This window comes from Tursiops truncatus, chromosome 5, assembly GCF_011762595.2.
Source record: "Tursiops truncatus isolate mTurTru1 chromosome 5, mTurTru1.mat.Y, whole genome shotgun sequence".
NCBI classification, from domain to species: Eukaryota; Metazoa; Chordata; class Mammalia; order Artiodactyla; family Delphinidae; genus Tursiops; species Tursiops truncatus.
In genome coordinates, this window is record NC_047038.1 from 47052167 (window position 1) to 47066879 (window position 14713).

Here is a 14713-nt window from a genome sequence, read left to right on the forward strand (position 1 = left end):
ATGATATAATTAATTAACATAAGTAAAATAATATTTTTGAAAGATGAATCCTAGCAATGAACTATCTGTAGTAAATATTTAAAAGTACTCCCAAACTGCATTTTATTATTCTTATCCACCTGCACACCTTTTAAATAATCTGGCCTAGAGCATATAATAATAAAAACAAAAGTGGATCATGACTTTGTTTTGTCTTTAGATCCCTGACCTTGAATATAGTAGGTATTTAATAAATGTCTATTTTATGTATATATTAACAAATACCATGTAGGTCTAATTATGTGCAAGATACTGTTCCCAGCAGTTTTAAAGTTGTTAACTAATTTAATTAAAAAATAAATTAATGGATGACTAAAAATTAAGAAGATATCAAAGCTCAAATATTTTTCCCCATTCTTGAGAGATTGAGCACTCTTATTGCCATACTGTGTATGGACTCCTCACCTAGTTATAAAAGTGGGCAAAGTGTTTTACATTTGGTTCTTTTCACATGCATATCATGTGATCTTCATAACAATCCTGGGCCTGATGTTATTACCAGAGAGGTAAATATAAAAGAAGCAGAGATAAGAGAAGGAACTTTTTCTTCTGAAACCTAATCTTTTTATCTTTCTTATTTTAAATTTTTATTGTGGTAAGAGCACAACATAAGATCTACCCTTTAACAAATTTTTAATTATCCAATACTGTATTGTTAATAATAGATGCAATGTTGTACAGCAGATCTCTAGAACTTAACTCTTGCTGAACTGAAACTTTATGCCTGTTGATTAGTAACTCCCCATGTCCTCCTCCTCCTAGCCCCTGGCAAACACCATTCCACTCTTTGATTCTATGAATTTGACTATTTTACGTACCTCATATAAGTAGAATCATGTAGTATTCATCTTTCTGTAGCTGATGTATTTCACTTAGCATAATGTCTTCAGGGTTCATCCATGTTGCTACAAAAGTCAGGATTTCCTTCTTTTTAAGGCTTAATAATATTACATTTTATATATTATATTATATTATATTCCATTATATATATATATATATATATATATATCACATTTTCTTTATCCATTCACCTGTCAATTGACACTCAGGTTGTTTCTACATCTTGGCTATTATGAATAATGCTAAAGTGAACTTGGGAGGGCTAATGGTCCTTTGAGATCCTGATTTCAGTTCTTTTGAATAAATACCCAGAGTGAAATTGATTGCTGGATCATAAAGTAGTTCTGTTTCTAATATTTTGAGGAACGTCCCTAATGTTTTCCATAGCAACTGCACCATTTTGTATTCTCAGCAACAGTGTACAAGGGTTCTGATTTCTCCACATCCTCCCCAAAACTTATCTTTGTTTTTTGATAATAGCCATCCTGACAGGTGTAATGTGATATGTCAATGTGGTTTTGATTTGCATTTAACTTGCTGATTAGTGATGATGATCATTTTTTCATATACTTGTTTGCCTTTTGTATGTCTTTTGTTTGAGAAATGTCTGTTCGATTCCTTAGCCCATTGGATTATAGTTATTTTAATAGGGTTTTTAGTGGTTTTGCTATTGATTTGTAGGAGTTCTTCATGTATTTGGGGATTAACCTCTTGTCACATATATGGTTTGCAAATGTTTTCTCCCATTCCATAAGTTGCCTTTTCATTATGATGATTGTTTCCTTTGCTGGGTAGAAGCTTTTTAGTTTGATGTAGTCCCACTTTAGTTGTTGTTGTTGTTCTTGTTGCCTGTGTTTTTGGTGTCACATTCATAAAATTGTTGCCAAAACCAGTGTCACGAAGCCTTTCTCCTATGTTTTCTTCTAGGAGTTTTATGGTTTCAGGTCTTATGTTCAAAAATCCATTTTGAATTGATTTTATATATGGTATAAGATAGAAGTTCAATTTTATTCTTTTGCATGTGAATATCTAGTTTTCCCAACACCATTTGTTGAAGAGACTATCCTTTATTGATTTTGTATTTTTAGCACGATTGACTATACACATAATAGTTTTATTTCTGGGCTATCTGTTCTATTGGTCTATATGTCTTTCTTTTTGCCAGTACAATACTGTTTTGATTACTGTAGCTTTGTAATATATTTTGAAGTCAGGAGTTGTGATATCTCCTGCTTTGTTTTTCTTTCTCAAGATTATTTGGCTATTCATGGTCTTCTGTGGTTCCATATGAATTATTGAATTTTTTTATGTCTATAAAATTGCTGTTAGGATTTTGATAAGGATTACATTGAACCTGTAGATTACTTTGGGTATGAACATTTTAATAATATTAAATCTTCTGATAACACAAACATGAGTTATCTTCCCATCTGTTTTTGTCTTCTTTATTCCTTTTACATTTCTTCTATCCAGGGGAAAGACAGGGCCAAAGAAGACCAGTTTAGGCCCTCTAAAGGTGCTCTTTATCAGACTGCTTCCAAAATAGATTTTGCTTTTTTCTCCTCTCTGTATTCTACACATCCTATAAGGCTGATTTTAATATCATATATCTGGCCAAATTACCCCTTGTTATCTCTCTCTTCTAAACCCTTTATATATATTTCTGTTGTTTGTTTTCCATATTACTAGTCATTTAATTATACTTCAATCCCTGTTAAGACTTAAAAGGCCTAGGGTTAAACTTTGGATTGATTTATTCATTAAATGATCAATTAATTTCTTTTTTCAAATCATATTTTCTGAACACTTTTTGTATGCTGGTGAGTGACCCCAGGAATAGAGAATCTATTAGGTAAGACCCCACTGTGTAGTAATAAATATTTAAGTGCTATATGCAAGGATCTACTTCACTAACTTTGGCCAAATCACGCCAATAATCTAAGGCTCTTTGTCTTCATTTTCTACTGATAAAATGAGGATAATAATATTTGTCCTCCTACCTAGAAACAGAGTTGGGATGGTAATTAAATAGGGTAACAGATAATAAAAAGCACTTCCTAAATCCAAAAGCACTGTGTTGAACAAATGATTTAGTAGCTCACTGCTTCTCAAAGTGTTTTGTTTACTAAATAGTTTGTTCTTTTGTAAGAATCTGAAAACCACTTCTCTATAGTTTCTCCTAGAGAATATACCTTTGTTTTCAAGGAGTCAAATGAACATATCTTCCTTTTTCCTCTACAATTTTGTAAGATAGCTATCATGACTTTTCTTAATTTTCTTCGTGAAGATGAATATTTCAAGTGTGCATATCTTTTAAAATTTTTATATGAAACAGTTTTAAATCTCTTGCCATTGCCATGCTCCTCTATATACCGCCAAGTGTTTTTTTTTAATTAGTAGATTTTAATTTTTCAGAGTAATTTTAGGTGTTTAAGACATTGAGTAGAAAATTCAGAGAGTTTCCATATATACACTCTCCTCCCTTACACAGTTTTAAGTTTGATTTTTCTATCCTATGCGGTTGTCAAAATTGGACACATTATTCCAGATGTGATCAAGAACTTCAGTTTACATGGAGTCTAGGGAGGGAGAGGACTCAAATGTGGCACCCAAATTTCTGACTTGTATAATTGAATGGGTGATGCAATCATTACTCATACAGATCTCTGGGGAAAAAAGAGCAGAGTTGAGACGGTACAGGATGATTTCAGTTTTTGACATATTATGTTGGGGGCATCTCTAAAATACCCATGTAGACATTTCCATGAGACACCTGGGTTAGATGATGGAGCTCTGGGGGAAAAGCTGTTGTGAAAAGGGACAGCATGAAACTAGCTTACACCCCTGAATGAATGTGATGAAGAGGGAGAAAAAAGAGGAGCTAGTAGACGACCTAGGAAAGACTGAAAGAACAATTGAGGAGGTGAATGTTTCAAGAAAAACCAGATTTTTGTTGCTTTTGTTGTTTTCTTGCAGAGAAGTCACATGAGTTAAAGGGTTTTTGCGTTTGGTTTGGCTGTGTTGGCTTCAGTAGATTCAGCTGAGCTTTCACAGCTCAGTCAAAAGTGGATTCAAGAGTTACAGGAGGGCTTCCCTGGTGGCACAGTGGTTGAGAGACTGCCTGCCGATGCAAGGGACACGGGTTCGTGCCCCAGTCCGGGAAGATCCCACATTCTGAGGAGCGGCTAGGCCTATGAGCCATGGCTGCTGAGCCTGTGCGACCGGAGCCTGTGCTCAGCAACGGGAGAGGCCACAACAGTGAGAGGCCCACGTACCGCGCAAAAAAAAAAAAAAAAAAAAAAAAAAGTTACAGGACATATACTACAAAGCTATAGGAATCAAGAGAGTATGGTACTGGCACAAAAATAGAGATATAGATCAATGGAACAGGATAAAAAGCCCAGAGATAAACCCATGCACATGTGGTCACCTTAACTTTGATAAAGGAAGCAAGAATATACAATGGAGAAAAGACAGCCTCTTTAATAAGTGGTGCTGGGAAAACTGGAGAGCTACATGTAAAATAATGAAATTAGAACACTCTCTAACACCATACACAAAAATAAACTCAAATTGGATTAAAGATCTAAAGGTAAGGCCAGACACTATAAAACTTAGAGGAAAACGTAGGCAGAACACTCTATGACATAAATCACAGCAAGGTCCTTTTTCTCCTTTTCCAAGATGGAAATAAAAACAAAAATAAACAAATGGGACCTAATGAAACTTAAAAGCTTTTGCACAGCAAAGGAAACCATAAACAAGACAAAAAGACAACCCTCAGAATGGGAGAAAATATTTGCCAACGAAGCACTGATAAAGGATTAATCTCCAAAATTTACAAGCAGCTCATGCAGCTCAATATCAAAAAAACAAACACCCCAATCCAAAGATGGGCAGAACACCTGAATAGACATTTCTCCAACGCAGAGGTACAGATTGCCAACAAACACATGAAAAGATGCTTAACGTCACTAATCATTAGAGAAATGCAAATCAAAACTACAATGAGGTATCACCTTACACTGGTCAGAATGGCCATCATCAAAAAATCTACAGAGAGACCTTCAAGATGATGGAAGAGTAAGACATGAAGGTCAACTTCCTCCCCACAAATACATCAGAAATACATCTACATGTGGAACAACTCCTACAGAACACCTACTGAACACTGGCAGAAGACCTCAGACTTCCAAAAGGCAAAAAAAAAGTCCCCACATACCTGGGTAGGGCAAAAGAAAAATAAAACAGATGCAAAAGAATAGGGACGGGACCTGCACCGTGGGGAGGGAGCTGTGAAAGCGGAAAAGTTTCCACACACTAGGAAGCCCCTTTGTGGGCAGAGACTAGGGGTGGTGAGGGGGAAGCTTCGGAGCCACGGAGGAGAGCACAGCAACAGGGGTGCAGAGGGCAAAGCGGAGAGATTTCTGCACAGGGGATCGGTGCTGACCAGCACTCACCAGCCTGAGAGGCTTGTGTGCTCACTCACTGGGGCCGGTGGGGGCTGGGAGCTGAGGCTTGGGCTTCGGAGTTCAGATCCCAGGGAGAGGACTGGTGTTGGCTGCGTGAACACAGCCTGAAGGGGGCTAGTGCGCCACAGCTAGCCAGGAGGTAGTCCGGGGAAAAGTCTGGACCTGCCTAAGAGGCAAGAGACAAATGTTTCGGGGTGTGCCAGGAGAGGGGATTCAGAGCGCCACCTAAACAAGCTCCAGAGATGTGCGCGAGCTGCGTCTATCAGTGTAGACACCAGAGACGGGCATGAGATGCTAAGGCTGCTGCTGCAACCACCAAGAATCCTGTGTGCGAGCACAGGTCACTATCCACAGCTCCCCTACTGGGAGCCTGTGCAGCCCGCCACTGCCAGGGCCCCGTGATCCAGGGACAAATAACCCTGGAGAACACATGGTGCACCTCAGCCTGTTGCAACGTTACACTTGCCTGTTGCCGGAGGCTCGCCCCGCATTCCATACCCCTCCCTCCCCCTGGCCTGAGTGAGCCAGAGCCCCCTAATCAACTGCTACTTTAACGCCATCCTGTCTGAGTGAAGAGGAGATATCCTCAGGAGACCTACACACAGAGACGGGGTCAAATCCAAAGCTGAACCCCAGGAGCTGTGCGAACAAAGAAGAGAAAGGGAAATTTCTCCCAGCAGCCTCAGGAGCAGTGGATTAAATCTCCACAATCAACGTCATGTACCCTGCATCTCTGGAATACCTGAATAGACAATGAATCGTCCCAAAATTGAGGTGGTGGACATTGGGAGCAATGATATATATATTTTTTTCCTTTTTCTGAGTGTGTAGGTGTATGCTTCTTTGTGTGATCTTCTCCATAAAGCTTTGCTTTTATCATTTGTGCTAGGGTTCTGTCTGTCCGTTTTCTTTTGTTTGTTTTTGTTGGGTATTTTTTAGTACAGTTTTTAGCTCTTGTTATCATTGGTAGATATGTTTTTTGGTTTGGTTCCTCTCCTTTTTATTTTCTTCGATTTTTTACTACTTTTTAATTTTTTATTTTTAATAATTATTTTTTATTTTAATAAGTTTATTTTATTTTACTCTTTTCTTTCCTTTTTCTTTTTTGTTCCTTTTCTTCTGAGCCGTTTGGCTGATAGTGTCTTAGTGGTCCACTTGGGTGTCTGGCCTGTGCCTCTGAGGTGGGAGAGCCACCTTCAGGACATTGGTCCACCAGAGACCTCCCGGCTCCGCATAACATCAAATGGCAAAAGCACTCCCAGAGATCTCCATCTCAACACTAAGACCGAGCTCAACTAAACGACCAGCAAGGTACAGTGCTGGACACCCTATGCCAAACAACTAGCAAGGCAGGAACACAACCCCACCCATTAGTAGAGAGGCTGCCTAAAATCATAATAAGGTCACAGACACCCCAAAACACACCACTGGATGTGGTCCTGCCCACCAGAAAGATCCAGCCTCCTCCACCAGAACACAGGCACTAGTCCCCTCCACCAGGAAGCCTACACAACCCACTGTACCAACCGTAGCCACTGGTGGCAGACACCAAAAACAATGGGAACTATGAACCTGCAACCTGCAAAAAGGAGACCCCAAACACAGTAAGTTAAGGAAAATGAAAAGACAGAGAAACACACAGCAGATGAAGGAGCAAGATAAAAACCCACAAGACCAAACAAATGAAGAGAAAATAGGAAGTCTACCTGAAAAAGAATTAAGAGTAGTCATAGTAAAGATGATCCAAAATCCTAGAAATAAAATGGAGAAAATACCAGAAATGTTTAACAAGGACCAAGAAGAACTAAAGAGCAAACAACAATGATGAACAATTTAATGATGAACATTAAATTGATGAACATTAAATTCCATTTAATTCCAATTTTAAATGGAATTAAAAATTCTCTAGAAGGAATCAATAGCAGAATAACTGAGGCAGAAGAACAGATAAGTGACCTGGAAGATAAAATAGTGGAAATAACTACCTCAGAGCAGAATAAAGAAAAGAGAATGAAAAGAATTGAGGACAGTCTCAGAGACTTCTTGGACAGCATTAAATAGACCAACATTCGAATTATAGGGGTCCCAGAAGAAGAAAAGAAAAAGAAAGGGACTGAGAAAATATTTGAAGAGATTATAGTTGAAAACTTCCCGAATGTGGGAAAGGAAATACTCAAGCAAGTCCAGAAAGTACAGAGCGTCCCATACAGGATAAATCCAAGGAGAAACACATCAAGACACATATAAATCAAACTATCAAATATTAAATACAAAGAAAAAATATTAAAAGCAGCAAGGGAAAAGCAACAAATAACATACAAGGGAATCCCCATAAGGTTAACAGCTGATCATTCAGCAGAAACTCTGCAAGCCAGAAGGGAGTGGCAGGACTTATTTAAAGTGATGAAAGGGAAAAACCTACACCCGAGATTACTCTACCAAGCAAGGATCTCATTCAGATTCGATGGAGAAATTAAAACATTTACAGACAAGCAAAAGTTAAGAGAATTCAGCACCACCAAATCAGGTTTACAACAAATACTAAAGGAACTTCTCCAAGCAGGAAACACAAGAGACCTACAATAACAAACCCAAAACAGTTAAGAAAATGGTAATAGGAACATACATATCAATAATTACCTTAAATCTAAATGGATTAAATGCTCCAACCAAAAGACACAGACTGGCTAAATGGATAAAAAAAAAAAAAAGACCCATATATATGCTGTCTACAAGAGACCTACGTCAGACCTAGGGACACATGCAGACTGAAAGTGAGGGGATGGAAAAGGATATTCCATTCAAATGGAAATCAAAAGAAAGCTGGAGTAGCAATTCTCATATCAGACAAAATAGACTTTAAAATAAAGACTATTACAAGAGAAAAAGAAGGACACCTCATGATGATCAAGGGATCAATCTAAGAAGAAGATATAGCAATTGTAAATATTTATGCACCCAACATAGGAGCACCTCAATACATAAGGCAAATGCTAACAGCCATAAAAGGGGAATTCAACATTAACACAATCATAGTAGGGGACTTTAACACCCCACTTTCACCAATGGACAGATCATCCAAAATGAAAATAAATAAGGAAACACAAGCTTTCATTGATACATAAAAGAAGATGGAATTAATTGATATTTAAAGCACATTCCATCCAAAAACAACAGAATACACTTTCTTCTCAATAGCTCATGGAACATTCATTCTCCAGGGTAGATCATATCTTGGGTCACAAATCGAGCCTTGGTAAATTTAAGAAAATTGAAATCATATCAAGTATCTTTTTTGACCACAATGCCTAGACTAGATATCAATTACAGGAAAAAATCTGTAAAACATACAAACACATGGAGGCTAAACAATTCCCTACTAAATAACCAAGAGATCACTGAAGAAATCAAAGAGGAAATCAAAAATTACCTAGAAACAAATGACAATGAAAGCCCTACAACCCAAAACCTATGGAATGCAGCAAAAGCAGTTCTACGAGAGAAGGGTATAGCAATACAATCCTACCTCAAGAAAACAGCTCAAATAAACAGCCTAACCTTACACCTAAAGCAATTAGAGAAAGAAGAACAGAAAACCCCCAAAATTATCAGAAGGAAAGAAATCATAAGATCAGATCAGAAATAAACGAAAAAGAAATGAAGGAAGCAATAGCAAAGATCAATAAAATCAAAAGCTGGTTCTTTGTGAAGATAAACAAAATTAATAAACCATTAGCCAGACTCATCAAGAAAAAAAGGGAGAAGACTCAAATCAATAGAATTAGAAATGAGAAAGTGGAAGTAAGAACTGACACTGCAGAAATACAAAGGATCATGAGAGATTGCTACAAGCAACTACATGCCAATAAAATGGACAAACTGGAAGAAGTGGACAAATTCTTAGAAATGCACAACCTTCCGAGACTGAACCAGGAAGAAATAGAAAATATGAACAGATCAATCACAAGCACTGAAATTGAAACTGTGATTAAACATCTTCCAACAAACAAAAGCCCAGGACCATATGGCTTCACACACGAATTATATCAAACATTTAGAGAAGAGCTAACGCCTATCCTTCTCAAACTCTTCCAAAATATAGCAGAGGGAGGAATACTCCCAAACTCATTCTACGAGGCCACCGTTACTCTGATAACAAAACCAGACAAAGATGTCACAAAGAAAGAAAACTCCAGGCCAATATCACTGATGAACATAGATGCAAAACTCCTCAACAAAATACTAGCAAACAGAATCCAACAGCACATTAAAAGGATCATACACCGTGATCAAGTGGGGTTTATTCCAGGAATGCAAGGATTCTTCAATCTAAGCAAATCGATCAATGTGATACACCATATTAACAAATTGAAGGAGAAAAAGTATATGATCATCTTAATAGATGCAGAAAAAGCTTTCGACAAAATTCAACACCCATTTATGATAAAAACCCTCCAGAAAATAGGCATAGAGGGGATTATCTCAACAGAATAAAGGCCATATATGACAAACCCACAGCCAACATCGTCCTCAATGATGAAAAACTGAAACCATTTCCACTAAGATCAGGAAAGAGACAAGATTGCCCACTCTCACCACTATTATTCAACATAGTTTTTGAAGTTTTAGCCACAGCAGTCAGAGAAGTAAAAGAGATAAAAATAATCCAAATTGGAAAAGAAGTAAAGCTGTCATTGTTTGCAGATGACATGATAGTATACATAGAGAATCCTAAAGATGCTACCAGAAAACTACTGGAGCTAATCAGTGAATTTGGTAAAGTAGCAGGATACAAAATTAATGCATAGAAATCTCTTGCATTCCTATACACTAATGATGAAAAATCTGAAAGAGAAATTAAGGAAACACTCCCATTCAGCATTGCAAAAAAAGAATAAAATACCTAGGAATAAACCTACCTAAGGAGACAAAAGGCCTGTATGCAGAAAACTGTAAGACACTGATGAAAGAAATTAAAGATGATACAAACAGATGGAGAGATCTACCATGATCTTGGACTGGAAGAATTAACATTGTGAAAATGAATATACTACCCAGAGCAATTTCCAGATTCAATGCAATCCCTAGCAAACTATCAATGGCATTTTTCACAGAACTAGAACAAAAAATTTCACAATTTGTATGGAAGTACAAAAGACTCTGAAGAGCCAAAGCAGTCTTGAGAAAGAAAAGCAGAACTGGAGGAATCAGACTTCCTGACTTCAGACTATACTACAAAGCTACAAAGCTACAGTAATCAAGACAGTATGGTACTGGCACAGAAACAGAAATATAGATCAATGGAACAGGATAGAAAGGCCAGAGATAAACCCACGCACACATGGTCACCTTATTTTTGATAAAGGAGACAAGAATATACAATGGAGAAAAGACAGCATCTTCAAAAAGTTGTGCTGGGAAAACTAGACAACTACATATAAAAGAATTAAATTAGAACACTCCCTAACACCATACACAAAAATAAACTAAAAATGAATTAAAGACCTAAATATACGGCCAGACACTATAAAACACTTAGAGGAAAACATAGGCAGAACCCTCTATGACATAAATCACAGCAAGATCCATTTTGACCCACCTCCTAGAGAAATGGAAATAAAAACAATAATAAACAAATGGGACCTAATGAAACTTCAAAGCTTTTGCGCAGCAAAGGAATCCATAAACAAGATGTAAAGACAACCCTTAGAATGGGAGAAAATATTTGCAAATGAAGCAACTGACAAAGAATTTATCTCCAAAATTTACAAGCAGCTCATGCAGCTCAGTATCAAAAAAAGAAAAAACCGAATCCAAAAATGGGCAGAAGACCTAAAGCGACATTCCTCCAAAGATATATAGGTTGCCAACAAACACATGAAAGAATGCTCAACATCACTAATCATTAGACAAATGCAAATCATAACTACAATGAGGTATCACCTCACACCAGTCAGAATGGCCATCATCAAAAAATCTAGAAACAATAAATGCTGGAGAGGGTGTGGAGAAAAGGGAACCCTCTTGCACTGTTGGTGGGAATGTAAATTGATACAGCCACTATGAAGAACAGTATGGACGTTCCTTAAAAAACTACAAATAGAACTACCATGTGACCCAGCAATCCCACTACTGGGATATATCCTGAGAAAACCATAATTCAAAAAAGTCATGAACAACAATGTTCATTGCAGCTGTATTTACAATAGCCAGAACATGGAATCAATCTAAGTGTTCATCAACAGAAGAATGGATAAAGAAGATGTGGCACATATATACAATGGAATATTACTCAGCCATAAAAATAAATGAAATTGAGCTATTTGTAGTGAGGTGGATGGACCTAGAGTCTGTCATACAGAGTGAAGTAAGTCAGAAAGAGATGCTGTATGCTAACACATATATATGGAATCTGAAAAAAAAAAAAAGGTCTGAAGAACCTAAGGGCAGGACAGGAGTAAAGACGCAGGTGTAGAGAATGGACTTGACATGGGGAGGGGGAAGGGTAAGCTGGGACAAAGTGAGAGAGTGTCATGGACTTATGTACAGTACCAAATGTAAAATAGATAGCTAGTGGGAAGCAGCCGCATAGCACAGAGAGATCAGCTCAGTGCTTTGTGACCACCTAGAGGGGTGGGATAGAGAGGGTGAGAGGGAGACGCGAGAGGGTGTAGATATGGGGATATATGTGTATGTATGGCTTATTCACTTTGTTATAAAGCAGAAAGTAACACACCATTGTAAAGCAATTATACTCCAATAAAGTTGTTTAAAAACTGTATTAAATAACTGAGATAAACAGTTATTAAACATAAATGTAGTACAGTTGTATTAATATAAAAAATCATATAACATTAAAAAAATCTACAAACAATAAATGCTAGAGAGTGTTTGGAGCAAAGGGAACCCTCTTGCACTATTGGTGGGAATGTAATTTGGTACAGCCACTATGGAGAAGAGTATGGAGGTTCCTTAAAAAACTAGAAATAGAACTACCATATGACCAAGCAATCGCACTACTGGGCATATACCCTGAGAAAACCGTAATTCAAAAAGGTACATGTACCACAATGTTCATTGCAGCACTATTTACAGTAGCCAGGACATGGAAGCAACATAAGTGTCCATCGACAGATGAATGGATAAAGAAGACATGGCACATATATACAATGGCATATTACTCAGCCATATAAAGAAACAGAATTGAGTTTTTTGTAGTGAGGGGGTTGAACCTAGAGTCTGTCATACAAGAGTGAAGTATGTCAGAAAGAAAAAAAACAAATACCGTATGCTAACGCATATATGGAATCTTAAAAATATATATAAATGGTTCTGAAGAATCTAGGGGCAGGAGAGGAATAAAAACGCAGACGTAGAGAATGGACTTGAGCACACAAGGAGGGGGAGGGGTAAGCTTGGATGAAGTAGGAGAGTGGCATGGACATATATACACTACCAAATGTAAAATAGATAGCTAGTGGGAATCAGCTGCATAGCACAGGGAGATCAGCTTGGTGCTTTGTGACCACCTAGAGGGGTGGGATAGGGAGGATGGGAGGGAGATGCAAAGGGGAGGGGATATGGGGATATATGTATACGTATAGCTGATTCACTTTGTTATATAGCAGAAACTAACATAACATTGTAAAGCAATTATACCCCAATAAAGATGTTAAAAAAAAAAGAGTTATGGGACGTAAAGAAGGAGAGGCAGATGGTATGTACAAATGGTTCCAGAATTTGGAGTTTGAAAAGGAGAACAGAGAATTCAGTATTTGAAAATACCATGGAGAATCAAGGAGGTAGAAGTAGCATTATGGCCAGAATTTTTGGAGGTGCTTAGTGTACTTTAAGTTGGGCCATCTTTTATCATCTGTTCCGCAGGAGACTCTATTATGTTGTTGCCATACAATATTCTCTGATTTTGTTTTATCCAAGCATGTACTGTTTCTTTGTTTTTCAGTTCCTAATATAAATAACATGCTATTCATTTGTATATTGATTTTAGATTTCAGTTTTGCTGTTGATACATATATTCCATTCTGGTAGTCTGTGGATTCCTTTGTCAATTATCAGTTATTATTTCCAGAAATCCTGAAACCAAGTATATTTCATTATATTCAGTATAACATCTGGGGTATATTTCAATTCTATTTATATTTAGCTCAATCAGTAATATCCATCCTTTGGCTAATGTTATTATAAATTGATTTAGCTATATTTTAAATTAATTGAAAATTTTACCCGTGGTAAATACATAAGATTATCATTGAATCAAAATATATACTATTAAATTAAAGATTAATTTTGGGATAACACAAATATACTTTCTGGCATATGTACAATCTTGTAAAAAATAATAAGCAGCTTAATGTTAAGCTGACTAGCATGAAAAATATTCAGCATGGTAAAAAATTAAAAGAAATGTGTTCTCTATATCCAGTGTTTCATTAATGGGGAAGTTAAACTTTATTCTTTTTCTACTGTGGCTGAATTTTAAAAGTACAGAAGTCAGTAGCAGAATATAAGTTTTCAATACTATACTATTTGGTTTAAGAAAAATATTCTCTTCAAATTATAGAGTAAAATTAATCTTTTAATATTATAATGAGGGTGCCCACACCATAGTCTTTAAATCTGAAGCCTGATAGGACAGTCTGAGTTTAAATCCTGGTTTTGCAAGAACTGAGTGACCCTAGGCAAATTACTAAACTCTCTGACCCTCAATTTTTGCATCTATAAAAGGGGTTAATAGTGGTATGTACATCACAGGAAGTTGTGAGTTTTGATTAGATTAATATATGTAAAATGATCAGAACAGTAATTGAACATATCAAGTGTCCTGCAATTGTTTGCTAGCATCATAATTCATTTGCATCTATATACAGCTCTTTTCAGTGTGCATGCAATTATATGAATATCACTGGGAATGACATTTTATCCTTACATAGTACTATTCTCATGATAGGTAGCTCAGACTTAGGTGTAGATGATAGAACTGTTCTACCAAATGAAATAGTTAAATTGATGATAGAGTTAAGGGTAGATTAGATCCTATTTAAAACCTATACGAAATGTGTCTCACACAGTATGTTGACAGTTACCATTACTTGAATTTAATCTTTTCCCTACTCTTCTTTCTGGGGACTCAGTTAATCAGTGTTCCTTGAGTATCTAATATGTATCAAATATTATACTATGATTTTTAAAAATAATTAGTTAATTAATTTATTCTTCCCTGCGTTGGGTCTTTGTTGCTGGGCTCAGGCTTTCTCTTAGTTGCGGCGAGCTGGGGCTACTCTTCGTTGCGGTGCACGGACATCTCATTGCGTTGGCTTCTCTTGTTATGGAGCATGGGCTCT

The 14713-nt window shown here is 36.9% G+C and overlaps 1 protein-coding gene and 1 pseudogene across 5 annotated transcripts in view; both read left to right on the forward strand.

Moving 5' to 3' along the window:
• The window catches only part of SLIT2 (slit guidance ligand 2), a 383800-nt gene that overhangs the window by 140840 nt on the left and 228247 nt on the right, over positions 1-14713 (forward strand). The gene's annotated exons all lie outside the window — the stretch shown is intronic.
• Positions 1-14713, forward strand: part of LOC141278724 (POU domain, class 5, transcription factor 1 pseudogene) — a 28725-nt pseudogene that overhangs the window by 12397 nt on the left and 1615 nt on the right.